Source organism: Acanthaster planci, linkage group LG07 (assembly GCF_054643075.1).
Source record: "Acanthaster planci isolate LZ-2023a linkage group LG07, COTS_SCS, whole genome shotgun sequence".
Taxonomy (NCBI): domain Eukaryota; kingdom Metazoa; phylum Echinodermata; class Asteroidea; order Valvatida; family Acanthasteridae; genus Acanthaster; species Acanthaster planci.
Genome location: NC_141783.1, coordinates 6942241 through 6961569, shown reverse-complemented (window position 1 = coordinate 6961569; position 19329 = coordinate 6942241). Strand labels below are relative to the sequence as shown.

The window sequence follows — 19329 nt, the reverse complement described above, 5'->3', positions numbered from 1 at the left end:
CCCCTGAAGCGTGATAAATAAAGACTCAATATGTAATGAAATATAATGAGTTAATGTACATGTAGTTGGAGAACTTTGATAAACTAGGCCAAGTTCATGGTTTTGGAAAGGCCAAGAGAGGGCGCAAATGTTGGGCGCCTGCGCGCGCATACTCCCGTAGCTTCACGATAACTGCATTTTTCCACGTGGCCGAACAGGAGAGACACAAGGTAAGTTTCACTTTTAGTGTTAACAGAGTTTGGAAATATTCTAGCAGTAATTTTGCATTTAGACGATCATTTACATGTATGATGCTGACTTGTGTAGAGTGAATTTGTGTGGAATGGGGTAGAAAGCTTGAACTTGAGTTGAGGAGTCGATGAAAATTTCTGTCGAAAACCGGTACTGCGGTAGACCTACGGCGGTAGACCAAAAAAATATTCAGTTAATTAGGCCTATGGGTGTTCACTGCCTTTAGCACCCTGTTCCTATTGTAAGGGAACAAATTCTACTTTTTTGAAACAACTTATTTAAACAAGTTGTTGGTGATGTCCTCTTTCATATCACTGCCAGAAAGAAAAGAAAACAGGGTTTTTTTTTTTGGTTTTGGAGGGAAATAACGCACCTCCCATTTTCGATCATTACAGCACTGCAACTGTGCAAGCGTGCCAACATGAGCTTAGATTTCAGACTTTATTTCCCTTTAAAAATCCTCCAAAGCCTCCGATGAGAAAAGAAAAAAAGATTCCTACTTAGGCCTATACAATTAGAAACCAACATTAAAAAACAATTAGGGTATAAAGCATGAAATTTAGGGGTGTCAGGTCAACTCATCCCCTGACCGACTCGCCCCCTACCGACTCGCCCCTTTCCAACTCACCCCCTTGTAAACTCGCCCCCTGACCGACTCGCCTCTTACCAACTCGCCTCCTGGCCGACTCGCCCCCTGACTGACTCGCCCCCTGACCAACTCGCCCCCTGGCCGACTCGCCCCCTCAGAACGTCAACCAAATGTGGCCGGCCCAATGTATTAAAAAAAAAATGGTTCTAACCAACGACGCGACACGAACGACTCACGGACGGTGATGGATATTTGGACATCACCACTAATCACTTATTTATTCAAACGCTTCCTAAGCTACGTCCACTGTCTGATTAGGTTATTTGTACATCCAACATACCCTCAGGATCAACAACTTCGAACCCTCCGTCCCATTAATATTTGGGTATGTGACTGTATCTTCTTGGAGTGACCCGATATCCAGTTAGTTAGTTATACTTATGGTGTTTTTTTGCTAATTCACTTGACCGGGACCTCACATATACTGCGAAAATTGATTTAGGTTCTTGGATATACGCTTTTTGTGTGATGTATAAAGTCATAGTGGTACATTGTACACTAATGTCAATTTTTAACGCCCCATTATTAATTTTTTTTATTTGCGTAATTTTTATCCCTTTTTTGGAATTGAATATCTCTGAAAGTGCTCTTAATTTGTTTACAAGTAACGGGCACCAGATGACATGACTGTTTTTCCCTGACGTCATGACACCGACAGTGTATGCTGGGATATAATTCAATATGGCCGATCGACAATTTGATCCTTGATGACTGTACTCGTCGAATAAACCAGTATTTAGTATTAATTGTGAACTAATAAATGCATCCTGTGAAGCTATCGGAACCTGACAGTGTGTAGCGACCGTTACACCCTTTGTCATAAATCATGTCTCCTTAACACTTCCGTAGGTTTGCGTCACCGGGCATTATGCCTAATATGTACCATTTTTTTATCTGAAATAGTTCGCAAAGTTAATTAATATGGTAGGGTGTTGGTGTTGTGGCGCACGAAATCCCATAGACAATACACAGGAAACGCTGCGCCATGGCCCATACACACGATAATACTGAATTAGTTTTACCAATATAAAAAAAAAATATTGTTACCCCCAATTTCACACAAAGGGAATATCCACCAAGCTTTAAACAAACTCAACTTTGAGTGCCAGCTGCAAACCCCAGAACCTATTTTTAAGGGCAGCAATCACCGATTCCATCTCTGACTGATTGTATTTTTTTTTAAAATGTGAATGGGCCGGCCATACGTGCTTGGCAAACTTAGGGGGCGAGTCGGTCAGGGGGCGAGTCAGTAAGGGGGCGAGTTGGCTAGGGGCAAGTTGGTAAGGGGCGAGTCGGCTAGGGGGCGAGTCGGTCAGGGGGCGAGTTGGTAAGGGGCGAGCTGGTAAGGGGCGAGTCGGCCAGGGGGCGAGTTGACCTACAATCCCTCTAGGCAAAAAAAAAAAAATAGTTCAAGCCGGTTTAAACTCACACACAAGTGGTTCCAAACCTTCCACCTTGACCACTTGGCCACAAGTGTTCAGCGATCCAGGTAATTTTAAAATATATAAACTGTGGTGATGATCAGCTACCTCATCACACTTGTGCAGTTCAGTGCCGTAACGATAGAAAATGATAATTGTGTAAGGACTGCCGTAACGATAGCCACTTCATTTGACGTAAAACAATAATGACACTTTTCAGCTAGAAGAGTGGAAGTCAGAGAACTGCAAAAACATGGGACTTGTAATGGACTTGGAGGCCGTGATTGCCCACCGCTCTTTTAAACTGTTCCCCTTCCCAACTAACATAAAAGATTCTGCTGCGTGCCAAAGATGGAACAAACTACATGTAATCCAAAGGAGTGACCCCAAGATGCAGAAAAACAGGGTAAATAAGAAGCATGTCAGACTTTGCTCGAGACACTTCCCAGAGGGAGGTGCAACGGGTGCATTTCCTGACCCAGCTTGACATATGGGCTACTTGCAGCAGCGGAAAGTTGCAGCAAAATGTGCACCTCCCACCCGTCATCAACTGTTGCACATTTAAAAATGGGATTGACCATTAGTTTTTTGTTATTCCTTTTTGGAATTGAACACAGTTCTTGTTCAGAAATTGTTGCTACATGGATTCGAGTCCTAGCCATTATTCTAAAACCACTAATAGTAGGGCCAACTAGGACAGCAGTACGGGAAACAATGCCAAAGCAGTTTCGGAAAAAACATAACCTGCGATGCATAACTGACTGCACCAAATTCTTCATTGAGCGCCCTAGGTCACTTGAGTTGCAGGCTGCCACTTGGTCTGATTACAAAAAGCACAATACAATTAACATGCTTGTTGATATGACACCCAATGGACAAATCTCATTCCTCTCGAAGGCATATCGTGGACGGGCCTCTCATGTTTTCATAGTTCGAAACAGTGGATTCTTGTTCTTGATTGAGCCCGGTGACATGCTAATTGCAGACAGGTTTTCCCATTCAAGAAGTTCTAATACTCTGTCATGCGTCCTTGGAGATACCTCCAGCAGCACAGGGAAATCGGCAGATGACCAGAGAAAATGTCCAAAAAACAAAAAGTGTCGCCAACTTGAGAATTCATGTTGAATGTGCTATCAATTGCGTGAAAGACTTCAAAATTGTTAATGGTACATTGCCCATTACTCTTACACCTTCTACTGATGACATGTTATCAATTTGTACAGCTCTGGTGAACTTACAGCCTGATTTGGTCAGGTAATAAGGTTTAATCCTGCTGTATCCATTTCTACAGGGACAAGCATTCAGTTGCAGTCATTTATGTATCAGAACAGTGCAGTTATTTATGAGTAATACTAAAATGCATGCACCTGTATTTAATTCTTAGTTAACTCCATGGCTGTAGACACTAGTTGACTTAAACTTTCAATTAAAAGTTACCCTGTTTTACTTTTGTTTCATTGTTATCTTCACAAAGACAATATACATTGTACACTGAAAAATTGTTAAATCTTTCTTTAAATTGACCTGTTTAAAAGGTCATTTATTTGATAACAAGAACCTCCACACTGTACCTACATGTATGTTTAAAGGCGGTTTGGCATTGGGAAAAACCAGCATTGAGAGACTTTCCTCTTGCAAAAGGACATAAATCGAAAGTTTTCAGTCATACAGACACTGGCTATCAGAGCTGTATAGTTTAGCAAGGTTTTAGAGAATTCAATTTGCATGTGCAAAGATAAATATTTTAGTTCACCATGCCATTTAACTTTCAAGGGTTTATTTGCAAACAAGAAGATGTGTTAGTTAAGAGCCGTAGTGCGTTTAATACAAATAATTTTTAACACCACATTCCCATCCAGAAATATAGATGTCTAAATTTACACTGGAAAATCGTGACAGCATAAGAAACCATTACCCCCCCCCGAAAAAAAATCGTGTGGGCTGATTGGACATAGATTGGGCCCAAGACAAATTCAACAGGCATTTCTCTTTCCCCAGGATTACAGGCAGTCCCGGTATGTAGGGATGGTCTAAAGACACAGACAAAAATTACAAAACCAGTCACCATCTGGGTTTTGTTTTATGTTTTGACATACCCAGTGGTACCACCCTCTGCAACTGTGGAAGCCTATGCAGACATCTGACTGGCCTTTGATGTCTTGCTCACTTTTGTATCTTGGAGCATATGGCACACAAATACAGGCAACCTGTCATGGGTTTCTTGACCCTCTTTTGCCTAGTCCTTTTGGGTACTACTTATTTGCAATGTTCCGGAGGTACCGCCTGCAACATTGGGAATGTCCTTTTGTGTAGGTGATGCAGTTACTGTTGCTGTACTTGTACTGGCGCTTGGTACATCACATATAGGAAGATTTTGTATCTTGCAGTGGACAAGTTCAGGGGCAATGTATTCTTTAAAGAACTGTTCAGCTTCTGCCATGAAAAATGCCCACTTTTCTTGTTTTAGATCTATTTGCTGCAAATGATAACCACCAGTTGTAAAACAAAATAATCACACCACTCCCTTCCTGTGACCCCTATCTGTGACGGTACCTGGAAAAAATACTCATTTTTTTCAGTTTAGTTGTCTTCATTTTAGGAGGAGTAGGCTTTTCCATGGCTATGCTGTGGGGACACTTTATTTTCAGTAATCCTAGCCCATAACAGGTACAAGTAACTAACCCATCAGGCGAAGCACCCAGGAACACCTTCTGTGGATGAACAAAGATTCCACATTCTGAGACCTGAAAATGTGGATGACCCTTCTCCTTTTGAACCATTGCATAAGCTTTCCTTGCAACTGGTTAAGTCAATCGTCCATACACTGTACCTTAGGTTTAGAGTATTTGGATTTAAAAGTCCACAGCCCATTACTTTTTTGATGGTGATCTGGATTCTTGCTGCATGATGAGTTGTCGTCATGCATTGTTGCATTTCTTGTGACAACCCTTTTGATTGCAGAAGCAGTTATCAATCCAGAACGATATTGCACCCATGCACATGTATTGTTTTCAGCTTGCCCACATGTCTCATTCTCTAGCAACCTAAATCTCAGCAGAAGGACGGTAAAGACTCTAGAAGAGCATAGACAGTTTCCTTTGATGCAGCAAGCTCTGAAAGGCTAGGGAGTAAGATACAATCATGTGATGTCTCAAATTGACGTTTGCTTGTGGTGGGTAGCTTGGAGTATCTACATATTTGTCGCGTTGATACCTGAACACTGTGGAGTCGTTACAGGTTGGATACATTGCATCAAAAAGACCCTCTGACATTGCGGTCATCTTGTTAAAATTGGAGGATTCAGGAATGTTAGGGTTGAAGAGCTTTCTTACTGCTCTGTTGATTGTTTTTTTTTCCGGGAAAAAATACAAACTGATTACCGTGTTCAGAAGATACTTAAAGCAAAGCCAACAAATACAAATTCAGTTGATTCTCCCCACCTACTGTACATCCTTTACTGAGGCCGCAGTTGTTTTTTAAATGATTTTCATTTTTATATTGCCCTAAAAGCTTCAAAAACCAAGCGAACATTAATGAAATGCAGTTGACTCTACTTACCAGCTGGATATCAAATAAACAGCCCCCAGCCATTTTGGTAATAAATTCTTGGCAGTTATGTTGGAAAAAAAATAAGACTCTCATTCTCATTTTGAAAAACATGACAATCAATTGACATTGTGTACTTGGCCTAACTGAAAGTGCGCACTTCATACACGGCTCATACATGTACATGTACTGTACCTCCTTTCTCACTGCTCGGTTTTGCCCATTCCATGTCACACACTGGTTTTGCCTTTAATATGGAGCTAGCCCCCCACTGTAGATGTTCCATGTACAGGCTTGAGATGTACAACATGTACAAGGAATATCATTTCCAGACGAAGCACCAGTCATAAATGCATGGCCCAGCTTGAAGATCAAGGCAGTGACGTGGTTGCATGTCGATCCAAGTCTGGGTAAAGTAAAAAAATAAAGTAAATAAAACTTAATTGTATACCAATACACTAAACTTGCACCAAGGAAATTGTCCCAAAAAAGGGCAGCAGTGGTGTAGCTGCTCCCCCCTCCCACTAAAGACTTGTCCCGCTCCACTAGAACATGATGCATGATGGGAGTACCAAAAAATGTGGGGATACTTATCGTGCTCCCATCTACAAAATTTATATTTGCCAGGCCCTCATGCAACTTTACGCTAGCTACCAAGGGGGAGAGAGAGAGTGAATAGGATGTGGGCCTGCATAGTGCACATTTTAATTAGCCTGGGATATATTGTTTACCGCTTAATACAAAATAAAATTACAATAAAAAATACAAAAACTCTCCCGGCAAAGCCACAACAGTAGGTGCTGTAGATCTTGCCTGAAGACTTTTCCACAGCAACCCAGACAGTGTGTGGAATGCTCTTTATGGCTTGTAACTGGGTGCTAGTTGCTTTCACAAAGCAAATATTACTCTGTAGTGTGACAGCATGGTAGAACACTTCATTGATCCACTTCCTTATAATCGGTAAGCAATCACTGTGGCAGAGTTCCTGCTCTCTGTCCCTTCCGAACAGAACGTGTACTTGGCTGACTTTAATACACAAGGGCTAGGGGTTTCTTTCAGTAGGCACTCCGCAATTTCAAAAGTAGCTCATCACTGGTGGCCAATGTCTCACTCCACTCTTTTCATTTAACCACTCATGGTCAAGTCAACCAGGGGATCTGGTGGATTTCTTCCATTGATATGCAGAAGCTTAGCATATTGAAATGATCTCAGTCTGTCTTTGCTACCTCGTCCGGATTTTCCTGTATGCCAAACTGTACAGCGCTGTACGCCAATGCCTTTAACTCAGCTTTTCGTCCTGTAGTTTTTAGTCCTTTTACCCTCAGAAAGTCTTTCAGTGTTGGCACTTTCTAATGCTGAATCTCCTCTAAACGTGGGCTAGCTGTTTCAGAATTCATGACAAATCTAATTTCATGAATTTTGACATCAATGACACAGGTTTGTTGACCATTTTGCTGTAATCAAAAGGCACGACCACATTGTTTCCAGTGGCAACACGTTGTTTATCTTCTAAAATGGCGGCATATTACCCACAGCGCATTGTGCACTGAGATTACGAATAGGCTACTAAAAATCTTCCAAGCTAGTATCAAGACACTTTAGCATACCTGTATTAAAGTACATGTATTTTCAGAATTCTAACATTGCATACATGTGCACTCTATTTCGGCCTATATTGGCCTACTGACATGTGCAAGAGCCTTGTAATTTGGGCAGGCCAGGCACTTGAAAAACTTGGTTCCCGATATACTTGTACTTCTGTGTTAAGTTGTCAGTTGCTGTGGAAATCAGTGGATTTGCAAAGACTCGGACTTGAACTTAGACCTTCTGGACTTGGACTCGAACAATGAGAACTTGCATGGCTACAAGGACTTGGCCCAAGCCCCTCTCCCTGATTTTTAACTTTATTTTACTGTGCAAGACTGGCGGTCTATGTGTTTATATGTCTGTGGTGCCGCGGTGCAAAATGGGAAAACAGGACGACACGACAATGTTTAGAACGCCCCTTGGTATGTTTGTAAAGGTAGGCTAATTGTCCAAGTACAAAAGGATTTGCAAGGAATCATGCAAATACATTCTGTTCATGGAATTTTGAAAGGTCCCATAATTGACTTAGTAGTTTACATTTTAATGAGTTGAAGTTTGTACTGTAGCGTGACATGTTACAGCAGACTGCCAGAAGTCTGTCATGTGTCTGTGCTGGGTCCGATGTCTACAAGCAGGGTGGACGTTGGACCCTTCAGTTCTGGGGGTAGATAAGTGACACAAATTCTGTTTTTTTAATCAAAATTTTCTTTGAGAATGAGAGCAACAATTGAGCTTGAGGTACCCAGGCTAAGGAGGTTTTTACACCAAAAATCACTAAGGATTTCCTCATCATTCTTTCGTTTTCTTCCCAACGATTGCACCATACCGCACGTGTAGTGACAGCCAAGGGCCAGTATAGCCGAGCTAGTTCTGTATGTCATTTTGACTATTTTTGGAGGTGGCAGTGTTTAACCAGTCACAGCTAGCACAGCACTTGGCCTGATGGTATCACTTACATGTAAGTCACACAACTCAGAGACCACTCATGTGATAATGACAAGATTCCACCCCCTCCTCGATATATGGACAAACTGACCTTAAATTGGCCATGATTGGCACCTGCATGTGCACTGAATGTGTGATGCACACAGATTGTTCAGTACAATGTGATTGTTGGGAAGAAAATGGGAGATGTGTGAGTAAACCCTCCAATTTTTCAAAATAAGATTGGTCTTAAAGTCTACAAACCGGAGTTAATTACACAGTTTTCAAGAGCTATACGTGTAGGCTGTCACTTGAAAATTTGATTGAAAAAGTTGAATTTGCATCACCGGTCATGATACCTCAGAGGCTGGATTCCAAAAACAGATAGCATTGAAACCCTGTATAAACAAACATGGCGTCACACAGATTGGTGACTTAACATCCTGTAGGCATAGTTGTTGGGGTAAACCTTGTAGCAATGGCAAATATCTTTTCTCCATCAACCATGTTCTTATTCTCAGCCTCAAATGAAAGCATCCTTTACAAAATTTATTGCAGAAAACATCTAGAAAAGAAAGTTTTACCAGCTAGATTTCTGTCTCGAACTTTGCCATTTTTTAACGGTTTGTTAAAAATCACGAAAGTAAAAAATCAACCAAAAAATACCAGGCGATGCATTATTCTGTACACGTGATTCCAAATACTTGTTTCACAGTGCTGTAAACATTAGCATCCAATGTACGTTTGATCAAAATGACTTTTGGAGTTTCCATTTCTTTTGTAAATTGGCCAAAAACTAAATGCATATTTTCCCTCGTTGTGGATTACACCATACATGTAAGTGCACGCACACGTATGTTGCGAACTCAACTAAGTGGGTGTAACAGAAATGTACATGTATGTAATGTAATGGGTTTGTCAACAGCATGGGGTATAGTTGCTGATTGCTCACAGTACAGCTGAAAAACTTGAGTCAAATGTTACACAAGTGTCACTCGTTAATTCACGGAAATTATTATTTATGAACTAATTTTTTTGAAATCTAGAAATTCTTAATTAGAAAATCAGCTTACTACAATGGCTCTGGCTGACGTTCAAATATACGAGAAAAAAATTGGAATTGGAATCAGTTAAACCGACTCAGAACTAGCGTAGAAGTGTTGTCACTTCTGACGATCCCATAAGTCCAGAGTAGAAGCTTAGAATTATACTATGAAAGTACATGTAATTTTGTAGTTTCCCAATATACAAGGTGGACGACTGCATGACCACAATTCACTAGAATTATAGGATTTTTTTCGCCGGAATTTGACCATGGAGTTATTTTTGAGATCCAGAATTAGGGAAGCGACTGTACATATGCATTATCCACTCGTACTGCACCCATGTACGTAGGCCTACGTACATGTACATGTAACCCTAAACCATCCGCTAGATGGCGAGTTCAGATTCAGTAAAAAAAGAAAATGCCCCAGAGAAAAGATCAGCTTTTGATGATCTCCCTGTAATAGTCTTGCCTCCATTTCAACATGAGGAAATCTGATTCAAGGAATCTGGAGAAAGGGCCCAGGAAATACCTCAGATTGCACCACAGCACATCTACGTGTAGAATCCGAAATTTCCCCATGTCGTAATGGCTTTGCGCTCTGCACTGGTATCATGTGCCGCCCTGCTTTAATTATAGGCTGTGAAAAACACTGCTTGATATTATTACCTCAGTTTACATACACTTAAACAAAATTTTGTTAGGAAATAATTTTTGGGCAAGTTTAGAAGTGTCCATTTTGCACTGAAGGAAAAAAAAATTGGAAAATTGAACTACAATAAAAATTTGTTTGGAAAGTTGTAGTGGGTGAGTAAAATCAGGAGTTTTGAATTAGACTAGTAGGAGTTTGATAAAATTTCTTTTACTTTGAAATTTGAGGTAAAACTGTTGCTCCGGCAAGGCACTGGAGGCGAAAATATAAAACTGCGTCAAAGTTAGGGGGCTTCAACAATAAATGAAGGATGTTGTTGTTGTGACAACAGTAAAAGCTGAAGGGGTGCATTGTTTTGTTTTTATTGTAGGAGGAAGTCATCAACAGAAGATGATGGAGCAAGGAGTGGCCAATGAGTGGGCAGCATCAGTGGAGAGCACAGAACCTGAGTAAGTTCCTTCCCAGCATCTGGTTATTTAATGACAAGCTGGATTGAAGGTGAACTTCATTCCTGCAAGTTTACTCATTTCCCCCGTATTATTAGATGTGTCTTAATGCCAACCTTCCCAGATCCTTCAAAATCCACCAGGAGATTTGTGGAAGATTGAGGAAGGTAGAGCCCAGCCCAGCCTCTTTGGCTTCAAATGGGACTTGATGTATCCGTAGAATTTCGGAGAATGTATTTTTCTGGGGATGATTTAGTATTCAGAAAGGTTTCCAGGAACCACCGTCTTTCTGTGCTGTCCTTACATCTTGCTGCCAAATAATCGTTACTTTGTCTGCACTTTGACAGCTCTGACAAGTTTGGCCTCACAGAAAATGATGATGACTTTGATGTTGGCCATAGCACAGACAGTGAAGGTAAGTACATGTACTTTGTCCAAAGACTGTGTGTAAAAAGGCCCTAGATATCAAAAACAAACAATTCTATACAAAACCTTTGTACTGTAACTTCCTTTGTCTGACAAATTTGATTATTCAATGCAGCTTTCCACTAAGGAAAGATACTGTTTACATTTTATGTTCATTTTTTCAATATTTTATGATGAAGTCACCACTCACTGTGTAAGTTAACACCTAGAGTCAGTGATGACGTTCATATTTTATCTCCTATTTGTTCTTCTCAAGAAGCGGGCTCAAGAGAGACTCGGGTTCCAGTGAGGACCCAAGTGACAGCCACTCTCACAGTGATGAGGAACAAGAACAGTGGATGGAGAAAACAGCAGGTAGAAAAGCTGTCACTTGTCAGTCATATTTGCACTCTGTGAAGAAATCAATTTTTGTAGGTAGATTTGGCCCTGGTACTTCTAACATAATAACCCTAAAAGAGCTTGGTTATATTGGACCACCTCACAGCCAGCAGCAATCCCCCAAGAATTGGGCTGTCCAATGCTGGATTTTTTTTACAAACTTTGTATGCATGACTTTCCTTCTCAATACAAACATTAAAGTGTTATCTCAATCTGTCATATGGTTTGACAGTCACTTGGAAGTTGGGAATGGCAGCGGAAAAGTATACATTCTTGGTTGACCTTTCTCAGAAAAAAAAAGGTGCTGTGCAAGAATGGTATGTTGGATTTTCACAAAAATGGTGTTGGAATGACCAAAAAGAGTTATTAAAAAAACTCCAGAAGGCTTCTCAATATGCACCTGGACAATATTGAAATATATGTTAAAGGGGGTAGATTCCCTCACCCCTCCCACCAGCTCTTTTGGGTAAAATTCAGAGGTTCTTCAAGAAATTTCCACTCACACAGCTAGAGTTTTCGCAATTTGTTAAGTTGAAAAAGCAGTCAATGGGTATCTCTCCTGACAGAATTACATAAGTCTGTGGCAAATGACTGAAGCCATTCACTTGTGGCTTTAATCATCTAGCCACAGCCTCAGCCTCAGCCTTTTGGACATCGCCTCAAAACCGCAACTCTGCTGGGGACATGCTAAAAAGTACATTTATTACAATGTATACAGACATAACTGCTCCTTTTTGTTTCTGTATTTTTACCAGGTGTTCAAGGTGATAGCAGGGTAGTTAGTCCCCTGCTTGTGGGCTCATCTTCTGGCGTCACTAGCCTGATGGAAGAAAGCGATAGCAGTGTGGTTGGTCCCCTGCCTGTGGGCTCATCTTCTGGCGTCACTAACCTGATAGAGGAAAGCGATAGCAGCGTAGCTGGACCCCTGCCTGTGGGCTCATCTTCTGGCATCACTGGCCTGATAGAGTAAAGTGATAGCAGCGTAGTTGGTCCCCTGCCTGTGGGCTCATCTTCTGGCATCACTGGCCTGATAGAGTAAAGCGATAGCAGCGTGGTTGGTCCCCTGCCTGTGGGCTCATCTTCTGGCATCACTGGCCTGATAGAGTAAAGCGATAGCAGCGTAGTTGGTCCCCTGCCTGTGGGCTCATCTTCTGGCATCACTTCCCCAGTAGAGTAAGCCATCTCTTGATTTCCAACAAGAAAGTTATGATTTTGGTTGTCGCAACAATTTGTTCAAAGGTACATGTACAGTCCACCATTTTTCTTTTGTGGATTATTTTCCTTTGAAAAGCAACAAAATTACTCAGTCTAAAGAAGGGAACGCAAGAATGAACCTGATGAAGATGAAGTGTCAGCTTAATAGTGAATGCTCCATATTCTGAGAAAACTATTCTAGGACTTAGATTTCAGATCAAAAGTGGCTGAGTCGTGTTTTAAATTGCACCTAAATTCAGCATCTGAGAAACATTCTCATATTCAGTCGAATGCAGCTACACCTTGTCACCCCCTGAACTGATGAATTATAGAAACTGCTAGTGTCTGTGAATCTTGTCAACACTTGCACGCATTTCTAATAGTAACTTTCCAAAAACTGAGAAGGTGCCTGCTTGAAATCATTGTTTCTTCATGATGACCGTTTGCCAGAAAGAACAGTTTTTCACAGAATGTAGTCCTCTATCACCAAGTATGCTTTTTAACAATTTTGGATACCTTTTAAATAGCTGCAAATGATAGACTGTACAGTACTTTTAACCCATTTATCCTTGTACAGGGTTCCCACAGTCATTAAAAATCCTGGGAAAAAGTTGTCCCAGAAAGTTATGGAGAACTCACAGAAAATTGGTCTGCGGTAAAGTCGGAAAAATCAAGATTGTACAAGGGTAATTTTGATGGTGGTTATAGTGCCAATGGCAGTCTTCCCGTTTATTATACCAAACAAATTTCTGTGCAGAGTGACATTAAATGCCATGGAAATTGTCATATTTTGGTTCTGGAAAGTGCAGGAAAGGTCACTGAATTTGATTTTCAGATTTCGTGGAACCTTGCTTGTAACAATCAGGGCCCAATTTCTCGGCGCTGCTTAGCACATGATTTCACGCTTACAGAGGCTCTGCATATTTCATGCATAGCATAAACAGTAAGTACAGCCAAATGCATCCTAACCTGGGAGGAAAGATTTGCTTAACTTTAGTGATGTAACAACAGAAATCTCTATCTGCAAGCAACCGTAAGCACAACCACCCTGAGCACTGCCATGAAATAGTGCTCAAGGTTAGCACATTTTCTGCTAGTTTGCATGATTTTTCTTCTGACCGTGTTAAGAAGCCCCATGAAATTGGGCCCTGACCCCACCCAGCCTGTTACACCCTGCACTCCCCAGCACCCTATGGTTTTACGGATTTAACTGCGACCCACAATTAGAGTCTGTGTTGATGGGTTGAAACGTAGATGTTTTGGTCATTTAGGGAAATTTTTATTATTACAGTGGACTGAAAAACTTTAGGTGACTTTTTCTTGTTTTTTTTTCATTTTTCCCTGTGTTTAGATTTGGGAAGGCCTCATTGCCAGGTGAATGTCCTGCCATGGCTGCCTACATGAACGTTGAGGCTGGCTAGTGTTATGGTGCCAGTGGACTGACCGATGACATCTCCAAAGTGAAGAGGCAGGTTACGTCATAAATAGCACAGGTAAGAATCCTGTGTTTCATATCATTGCTGGCTTTCTGCAAGGATGAATCTGGGAAAGGGAGAAGGGGCCAACTGGGGTTATTATGACCACAAAAGGAGCAAAAATTGTTTTCATTTGAAAAATGAAAGGATATTTCGGTCCATTTTACTTCCCTTCTTTTGAAAAGTGAAAATGTAGCTAACTCCTCAAACGACTTTAAAAATTAAAAAAGTTGGCCCCCAGAATCAAGTTTGTTCCTGCTCCTCGAAAAAGCAGTTGGGTCTTGGATCCACCCTCAGGTGCTTGTGGCTAGCTTTTAGGGCAACCCTGACCAAGGGATGGTAGTGTGCATTGTCTCAACCAAGCAAGATGATAAGGATGAGGTTAACCACTTCCTGCCGGGGACTCCGGAATCGGAGACATATGGTCTATATGCGTGGCCGGGGTCTCCGAACTTGGACAAAGGAAACAGGGCCCTGTAACAAAAGACTGTACCCCGAACAAAAGACCAGGCTGCTGGGCATTACCGACATTTTTCACTCTCAAAAGTGGTGATAATCCAGCCTTGTTTTGAAACCGTATACCAGGGTTTGGGGCATTGACAGCGAGCGGTTTACCACTGGGGACAAAAGCGCTCCACCACCGCTCCACCACCGCAGGGATGACCCACACAGCACCACTGCACGCTAATCTGGCCCCTATTGAAAAGAGGTCAGCAGTGCACTGAGGCAGGTTCGTGAACAAAAGACAGTTATACAACACTGCACAATCTGGGCTCTGTTTACAAGGCTGCAGGCCTGGCTGAAATACTCAGGCGTCAATGAAGGTCACCTGTCAACTTAGAGTAGTGCCTAAAAATTACTTTGTGCGGCTATAAATGACCGTTAAATGAAATGATGAATCTTTGAAGGATTTTGAAAATGGAAAAAATGATAGTCATGCCGGCCCCGCATCATCAACATTGAAAAATGCCCAGGCATGAAGTGGTTAAACCCTTGTAACCAGGGCAAGCTAGTTGAATGCACCCACTGTACTGGAATTGTTCACAATTCCCTGGCCTAAAGTTCCTTTTCTTTCATGGTTCGTTGCTGTTTCATGATAAATTACCATTGATCATTAGTCCACATTTCCTGAGACAAGTTCAAAGAGCAATTTGGGTTTCATAGTTTTAATAGTAAAACTCATGAAATGAAGTGTCTAATCATAGGCATAAATACCTTTAGACCAACAACAGCAGGGGCATAATTCAAGGAAAGTTTCCATTTTTAATAATGATGAGCAAATGGCTGCCTTGTCCCCTGGGGTTTTATGATTTGCTCTGCAGCACTGCTCTACACTAGAGAAGATGGATTGGGGGCAACTGTGGCAATTGTCCATCTAACATTATTTGGCCCTGTTAATCTTTTCATTCAAGTTCTAACCCGGCACTGTTTATTTTTTCTTCCTCTTAATATTGCCCATTATTACAAGCCATTAGTAGAAGCCAAGGTGCACATTATGTGAAATTCAGAGAAATTCCTGTTGTTTAGTGGATGTATTGAAAGCAAATTTAACATATTTTCTCAAGTTTCATCTGATAGAGCACTGAGAACTGTTTTCAAAACATTTTTAAAAATTAAACTCACATACATTATGAGGATTTGTTCAGGCTTTTTGAAGGTGAGCAATGAATATGGACAAAAATTGAAGAGTTCATAGCTCTTGTTTAAAAGAGGATCAACTCAACAGACTTGTGACCACTGTTGAAATATTTCTGCCCACACTTACAGGATCAATCGTTGACTTCTGTAGGAGCTGTTGGTCCTTAGATATTTTAGGGTTGTGGTCTTCCCTGATTGATGTTACAGTGTTACTGTAAAACAGCGCCCTCACTTGTTAGGAAAGGGAGCAGACCTTTTAAGTGTTTAAAAATGTCACTTTTGATTCACTAAATCCTAAAGGGCTAGCATTGACTGGACAAATATTTTTAACAAAGAGTACAATTCACAAATGCTTTTGGAGGTAATAGGTCAACAGTGTCAAAGGAATCCTCTTGTCATAACTCTTTTTTTGACATGAAAATGGAGAGAAAGCAATAGACAATAACATTTTTTAATGAAATAAAAGGTGTAAAACAAGGAGTGTACAAGGATCCTGTAATTTTTGAAGAAGTGTCTCAATTTCTGGTGCAACTTAGTTCCTTTGTGATTGATTTCTTCCCCAGACTTCCTCCTATGAAAGCTGTGGGTATGCCCCAGGAGAAGCAGACCATGATGCTGATGAGAAGAGCACCCTCGCCTCCTTCAACCTGGACAGAAGGAAGATGGAGGACAAGATCCTATGGGACTTCACAGAGATAATTCATGAGAATGTCAAGGCGAGGAAGTAACTCCGATAGATGCCAGTCCTCGCCTCCATCACTTTTTCTCAAAATGTCCTAAAGTGAAACACATACATGTACATCATTTTGCCACAATTGTCGCATTTTCTTTGGCCTAAAATCAAAATGTTCCCATTTCCATAACGGGGGGGGGAGTCCTAGCAAAAGAGGGTGCAATTTGCAGAAAAAAAGAGGGTGCTATTTCCTATGTTGAAATGTCAGTTGATACACATACATATTTGTGTGTTCTTATTCATGTAAATCAATTCTCTTGTGTGGCTGCTTGTTTTGTTGTTGGCTCATAACGTGGCCGTTCCAATTTCGGAGTTTATTGACATCTTAACTTTCGAGTCACTGTCATCGGGCCAAATTTTTTTTTTTAAGTTTCAAGCAAACTTGTGATGTTCAGTAAAAGTGCGCAGAAAATTTGGGAGCCAAGAGGCATGTTCTGTATACCAAATTGTTCAGTATAGTGACGTTGTACTGTACTTACATCCACATTATTCATGACTTACGAGGTACTCTTTAAATTGAATAGACAATTGGTCTGTTTGCTTTCAAAGAAAGACTATTGCTTGCCTTTAATTTCTTTCTTTTCATCGTAATGCATTGAATCAAATTAATGCACATTCAAAAATATTCATGTGCATGTACTTAATTCCCATTTGGAAAAACGGTAGACACTTCGATACTACTTCTTTTGAGGAGAAAAGCTTGTAAAAATTGCACATTTTTAAATATTGAATGGTGTTCCTATTCAGGCAGCCAAATACCAGCACTGTTCAGTCAACCCAGTGGCTATATTCTGAACCTCACTTTTAACAAGTTCGCCCCCCGAACAGAGATATAGTAAAATGGGAAGAACCACTGACATTGGGCTGGATAGCTCAGTTGGTAGAGCACTGGTACAATGTTTCAGGGGTCGCAGGTTCAAATCCCACTCCGGTCAATTTCTTTTTTCATCTTTAAATTCTATGTGCATTTTTTCCAAGCTGTACATCCACATTGCCAGAGCATTAGAAAAGTCTCTCACTTAAAATTATCACAAAACTGCAAGTGGCAAACTGTAGTCAGTGCTGAAAGGTCATTACTGCAAAATGTAATTTTTGAAAACACTCTATGGGCCTTACTCCGTGTACGAAAGACATATTAGATTAAAACTTTTTTTTAGTGATAAAACTAGTTTTTTGCAGCCAACATGTTTAAATTTTAACCAATTCTGTTTAAAATGTCTAAAACAATATTTTTCACGAAACACCTTTTCGTGTATTCTAAGGACCTTTTAGCACTGACATGAAATTTTTCATTTGAAAAAATACCTTGCAAAAATGTTTTGTATGTAAAACAATCATTTATTGCTATAACCAGTTAATTTCTATTTGCAAAAGAAATAAATGCTCATTTATTTAAACTAGCAGAACAACTTGTTTGTACATGTATATCTATGTGTAAAACTGTAGCACTTAGCCATTTGACCTTTTTCCTAATCTGGACCATGTTTACACTCCAAGAGTCTGAGGTACATCTGTTTCCATCTTTAGATTTTACATTACAGCCTCATCCTACATGGAAGCCCTGCCAGTCTTAAACATCTTGCAAGCTCCCCATATAAAGTTCCCTCTTGGAGCCTTTTAGTCTCAATCTTATAAGGGCTACAATAAACCCAATAGCAAATATGGAACATTAAGAAGCTATGTCCTTCCACCCCATGGGCTCCTCAGAGCTCTAATACTGATAGTTCCAAAGCCCTCAGCCATCCACACTCTACCCTTCTATCAGCTCTCAGACTTCCAGCCCCTAGGACTTCCACCCTTGCCCATCTCCAGTACACATTTTGGCTGAAAAATATTCTAAGTCCAAACAATGGAAGGTTTAACATTTAGAAACGAGCACATTTCCTCAAGAAAGTGCCGTGGCATAGCGGTTAAGGACACTAACTGCTATGCACAAGGACCTGGGTTCAATTCCAGGTGGGCATGCACAATTTTGTTAAAAAACTTAGTTAAAAAAAAAAAAAAAAAAAAAAAACCTCCTTTTCCGGGGACCCCGGGATTTGAACCGGGATCCCCTGGCCTGGCAGCCAGCTAGCTAACCACCAGGCCACAGGCCTCTTGATATAAATCAATTCGGAACTTATATTTAAAGGTTAGGATTGCGCAATTTCAAAAAAGGTCAGAGGGCACAGCACATTTGCATGTATTTAAATAACAAAAGAGAAATTTCAATATATAATAATGATATATAAATATTTAGACCTTGCATGTATTTCAGTAAATTTTAGGTCAAGCATATATTTGCAAACCTTTCAATACTTGCACTTCCAAATGTTCAATTTTATATCATGTACGTGCCACTAAACTAGTAAAAGTTCAATTATGTTGTCCATAACTTGGAGAAAGATTCTACTAGGATGGAAACGTCTGAATTTTTCAAATTAGAGAATAATTCACAATTTGTGGTATCTTGCTATAAACATTAACATTTGTCAGCTTTTCCGGATGAAAGGGGGCGCTACTGCTGTACGTGATGTAAATCAGGGAATTCTGGCAGCATTCGGTTCTTTTTCCCTCTTTCCGCCAGTAACCATTGTGCAAATATAAGGCAGTGTTCATTTCCTTTTCTCCTCTTTCCATTACCATTGTGCCATTAAGGCAGTGTTCAGTTCTTTTTCCCTCTTTCCTTTACAATTGTGCCATTAAGGCAGTGTTCAGTTCTTTTTTCCTCTTTCCATTACCATTGCGCCATTAAGGCAGTGTTCGGTTCTTTTTTTCTCTTTCCATTACCACTGTGCCATTAAGGCAGTGTTCGGTTCTTTTTTCCTCTTTCCATTACCACTGTGCCATTAAGGCAGTGTTTGGTTCTTTTTTCCTCTTTCCATTACCATTGTGCCATTAAGGCAGTGTTCAGTTCTTTTTTCCTCTTTCCATCACCATTGTGCCATTAAGGCAGTGTTCAGTTCTTTTTTTTTCCTCTTTCCATTACCATTGTGCCATTAAGG

At 40.6% G+C, this 19329-nt stretch overlaps 1 long non-coding RNA gene and 1 pseudogene across 4 annotated transcripts; both read left to right on the top strand.

The window, feature by feature from the left end:
• The first annotated feature begins 135 nt into the window (after positions 1–135).
• Positions 136–17748, top strand: LOC110978629 (uncharacterized). Of its 4 annotated transcripts, none has more exons than XR_015425884.1 (6): positions 136–209; positions 10426–10504; positions 10849–10916; positions 11187–11281; positions 13851–13992; positions 16176–17748. It is a non-coding gene; the product is annotated as an uncharacterized LOC110978629 (long non-coding RNA). The 4 variants fall into 4 exon arrangements; XR_015425882.1 differs by having other exon boundaries at positions 11184–11281; XR_015425885.1 differs by lacking the exon at positions 16176–17748 and adding an exon at positions 12061–12478 and having other exon boundaries at positions 13851–13986.
• Positions 2284–3732, top strand: LOC147798600 (uncharacterized; annotated as a pseudogene).
• Positions 17749–19329: the final 1581 nt, after the last annotated feature.